The sequence below is a fragment of the Cajanus cajan genome, chromosome 9, assembly GCF_000230855.2.
Source record: "Cajanus cajan strain Asha chromosome 9, NIPB_CcT2T_4, whole genome shotgun sequence".
Classification (NCBI taxonomy): domain Eukaryota; kingdom Viridiplantae; phylum Streptophyta; class Magnoliopsida; order Fabales; family Fabaceae; genus Cajanus; species Cajanus cajan.
Genome location: NC_138525.1, coordinates 184,261 through 189,721, shown reverse-complemented (window position 1 = coordinate 189,721; position 5,461 = coordinate 184,261).

Here is a 5,461-nt window from a genome sequence, read left to right as displayed (position 1 = left end):
TTGGATTCGGAACGGGCCGTTCTGAATCCAGAACGGGCCGTTCCGGCCCACATCTGATGTCTATAAATTGAAATCTTGGGACCTCAAAAACTTCGTCCAAGACTCCTTAGAGCTTGAAATCTCTCTCTCTCTCTCTCTTATTGTATTTCTTGAGATTTGTGAGGCATTTGTGTAGTGTGAAAGGTTGCCACAAAGCACCTATAATCTCCATATTGGAAGATTTAACAAAGCTTGCTACGAGGTATTTCAATCAATCTTCTTCTCTTTCTTTTATTTTTTTATTTTTGATAAATATTGTTATAATAAAAGAAATCATGTAGATATTTTAGAGTTAATTGTTTAATTTAAATTTTAAGCATGTAAATAGTCACTAATAAAAGGGGATTAAATATTTAAACTATTAATTCTTATTACGTTATCTTCATCATAGGGTACCGATTTAGGGCGTTGTAGGGGTGTTTAATACCTTCCCTACACGTAACCGACCCTTGAACCCAATTCTGGTTATCAAGGTCATTATTGGACTTTTAAAAACTCTTTCTTTTTTCAATGTTTTGAGTAAAACATTGGTGGCGACTCCATGAACTCATTTTCAAAACCATTAATTAAAGATTAGTCTGGCGTTCGGGCACTCCTTAATTGATGAGATCTTTAAAAGGATGTCTAAACCATCAGTCGCGAGATCGGAAATTTTTGGGTTGTGACAGTCGCCTCAAATTCTTGTCATGAAATGTTGTCAAATATTTTCACTAGAAGAAATCTCGTCCACAATAACACCACCATGTTTGAATTTTGTAAGTCATTTTTGATCCCTAAACTCTCTAGCAAGATGCAACACAAACTGTGTATTTCCTTCACTCACATTTTCAAAGCTTTTCTCTCATTTTTTCTTGCTTTTTTTTTTCTTGTTTCACTTTTCCATTAGAACAAAAAATGCATTTGAAAGTGACGTGAGGTAAATGAATGGTTTAGGATTCTTCAAAATAAATGAAAGAAAGGAACCTTTGACCTAGCCTATAATCGTCGCCAACATTAATCTTCATGGCATTGCGTTGGGAGCTCGCAAACTTGTTGAATCAAATTTTCAATGGTCACAAACTTCAAATATTTGATATAAAAAAATAGTCCAAACTTGATTAAACTGGAGTTGAATTAAATTTGAAGAAACACGTATATATTGAGCAGTTAGAATTAAGTTTCATCAATCTCCCTCATATGCATTCCTAATGATTCATACAATTAACTCTATTTTTCATTGCCATTAAGTTCTCTATATTAATTCTAAAGCAATTCCTTGATGTTAGAAATTCTAGGATATATAACTTAATGAATGATTCCTCACTTCATGTAGTTAAATATCTTGCATTAAGAATAAGAACTTATTGCAACTATTAGTTCCGAAACTATTCCGAACTTTTGAGACTAGTAGGCGATTCGTTTCAAAACTAGATTTAGAAAATGTTTCCCAACCAAAATCTAAATCCAAAATCAAAGATAAATTATCAGTTTATCAAAGCTTTAAGAGCATAATCTGAATGACTAGCACTGAATAATAGATGTACCATTTATGAATCAAAAAGGAATACACGAGAGTTTGATGATTACATTTAATCCCAACCAAGGAGTTTTAGCACTCCATAGTGGAGGAGATTGCAAAAGGTAAAAAACAAAAAAAAGGTAGAAGAAGAAGATTGATCGTAGGAACTCTGTTCCAACGAGCTCTAGAGCAGCTGCTTGAGCCTTGTCTTTCTTCGTTAAGTCTCCCCTTTTTAGTTTATCTTGTCATTTCTTTTATATGAGTTGGAAATAAAACAGAGGAGGCAGGAAAGAGAATAAATTGTCCAATGCCTGGGAAACAGCTGAGCGGTTTGAAGAATCCTCCATTATGAAGAAACCTCAATGGCTGAGCCGTTTTGAGTCGCTGAGTGCCTGGGTTGCCGAGGCTGAATTTTCACCACTAGGACAAATCGCTCAGCCCTTTAGAGGCGTTAAGCCCTTTTGTCCCCTGCTTCCTTGTGTTGCTTGCGGCCTTGAAAGCGCTTAGCCCCTTTAAAAAGTTGAGTTATTTGCTCCCAAATACCTCTACTTCCTCCAAATAGCTGAACCTACAAAATAAGCGATCAATTGGTTACCAAAAAGTCATCAACTCCACACATTGTCTCACTTTAAAACCTTTCTTCTTCTATTTAAATTTACTAAAATTTTCATCATTTAAAAAAAAAACTAATAGATAAGTGTCATAATTTAATATTTTATTTAGACACAAACAAACTAAAAGGCCTTTAAGAGAGCTCAATTATTGGTATAAAACTACATTGGGGCGACATTGAGAAATGATAACACCCCAACCAATAATAGGTCAAAAGGTAGGCAACGTTGAATGGCTTGAAAAAGCAATTATACATGAAGAAAAAGTAGGCTTCATCATCATCAATTGCTCGACATACCCTATCTTCCTCCAAGGGCTTTTGAATCTCTATAAGGTCCCCAATGCCAAACTCCATAATATTGGTGTGGTGGAGGGATTTCATCTACAAAGACTTATTTGTGAATTTAGTTGAGTACTCCAAAAGTATTCAAAACCTAATTTGATTACTCGTTTGTCTCCATAATAAAATTGACTTTTGGGTTGTAAATCAACATAAGTGGTGTTGCCCGATTTCTCGATAGCATGAATTTCCCTGTTTGGACCTTTTTGGTTGTCGCTTTGATCAACAACCACCTAACTCCTATCCTTTACAAGTATCTCGTCATTCGGCTGAGGAGGCTCGAGTCTAATGGAAGTAATTAAGGCATTAGGTGTATAGGTAGAGGAAGCAAAAGAAAAGTAATAGTTCTTGGAAGAAAATGATGAAATCTAGGAAGATGAGGAAAAACTATAAATAATGTTAACTTCCATTCCACCAAATATCGGAGACTATATTATCGTTGGAACTCGTAAAAGAAGGAATAAAGGTGTACTTGATCGATACTCGACTTTTAAATATCTAATGCAAGGAAAGCAAGTGTTTAGTGTATTCAAAAGTCAAAAGCAGCATGGAAATTCTTTTCAGGGTTAATAGACCTTGTTTATGGAAGAAGATAGCTTCAAGATACAAAGTGTTGGGTCTCCCAAAACTGTTAGATCCCTTTGATATCAACGGTGGAGATGGGTGTGACTTCCTGTATGCGCGTGACATTTCATATCCACGCGATTATGTCCTTTCACATGTTATCATTGCATTTGATTGACCACTAAAATGGTGGTGTACTGAAAAGATGTTAATCACAAAATTTTTAGGTGGGAATTTTTTTTAGTAAGCTTATATATAAATTCTTCTTCTAGGTGTCGAAGACTTGGGAACTTGTGTATTGGAGTTGTCTCGGGGCCAAGACGTTGTCGACCTCATTTATAGAATAATGCTCGAATAGGTTGACATGTTATTAGTTATTGGAAGGCAATCTATAAGACTAAGAAGTATTCGGCTTGACCAAGCACCTCATTATAATCATGATAAAGTGTAACTCTAGTCGTTACACAACCATACAAATTATATAATACCTTTAATAATTGAATCACCAACAATAACATTCTTCTATCTATAAATATTCATGTATTAGACCTTTATGAGGTATGTAATCTTACACAAAAGATCTAACACTCTGAATATCGATTGACTTTGGCATTACAATCCCTTTTACAGATACAACCAACATCTAATACTTGGAGGCTGTGGATTAAGTAGTTGATAGCCAATGACTTTCAATAGAAGACTTCTTGTGTCTACTTTTTGGCAAGTACAAGTCCAAACACAAACATAACAAAGTAGATTTATCTATGTTCTAAAGTTGTTGTCAGTGCTATACTTATGTCATACATACTGTAACATTTAAATTTTAGATAAAAAATTAATTAATTAATATTAATATTTAACAAATTTTGTACATTTAATATATATATATATATATATATATATATATATATAAAAGTCAGATAATTATATCTTATCAATTTTGTGTATTTTATAAGGTTAAGATAGGATAAATATATAGAATTAATTGGGTGAGTTAGGACTATTTTTTTTAATGCTTTTAAAATAAAAAATAATAATTATATTAATGTACAAGAGATATATGATAAATAATTAAAATAATGAAAAGAAAGGTATTTGAATATAATGCCATAATTCTAAATGAATTTGAATAACAATATTTTCAATATTCATTCAATTCTTTTAACTATTCAAATAAATAAACTCTTATTTAAATAATTTTTCTTTCAAAACATGAAAAAACTTTATTTATTTCACTAAATAAAACTTTTGTTAAAAAATATTACCTTTCAAAACACATTTTTTTAATAAATAAATTATTTATTCAAATATATTTTCTTTTAAAAATGTATTTTTATTTTAATAAATAGTTTTCTTCATTCAAATAGAATTTTTATTTATTTCAATGAAACTATAAAATTTTATTTATTTTTTAAGTATTTATTTAAGTTTAAAATTATTATTTTAATTAACTCTGAACCTAAAAACATAATATTTTAAAAATATTTATCTTTTAAATATTTATTTATTTTATATCAAATATATTTTTATTCTATTATTTAAATATGTTTTCTTCTATTTTTTTTGTTATATATATATATTTTATTTTTCACCTATTTTCTTTCAATCAAACAATCAAATTTTCACTTAATTCCTTATCTATTTTCACTGTCCTTCCTATTTCTCATCTATGTGTTTCCTCTTTATTAAAGACATCCTATAATAGAACATATTTGGGACAATTAATAAATATTTCAAGCTTGCTTTATTATAATGTGATTGAAATTAGGATAACAATAAAAATTTTGAGTTTTTTTTTAGTAATTTAAGTGAAACTTGATGTTTGAATAGGTAATTATAGATTAAAAAAATATTAAAAATAAGTGAATATATTTAAATTTTTTAGTATTTTATATATACAAATATTTGAAGATTTCGAATAAATAAAAAAACTATATTTAATTTTAAAATAGAAAGACATAATTAACTTTAAAAAATGAGAAATTATTTTAAAATAAATTGTCTGCTGAAAATATTTAAAATTGCTAAAAAAATAATAATTCGTCTCAAAATTTTAAAAACAAAAGAAAAGAAAAGTTATACGAAATTTATTAAATAGTAAACCTTGCTGTAAAATGTAGTTAATAAAAACTATTTAAAATTATATACAAGTCACATTTTGTATGTTAATAATAATGAAAAACTATGTCATTATTAGTAAATAATATAAATAAGACTATATCATATTTTTAAAAATATATATTCATTTTTATATATTATGAAAGTTGTTCAATTATGTATATATTTTTAAAGAGATTTATTTGTTATTTTAATGTTTAAAATAAAATTAAAAGTTATTTGTTAAAAAAATTTTACATTTTATTTTATATCATAGACAGTAGACAGGATTGTTAATGTTATAAAAGTAC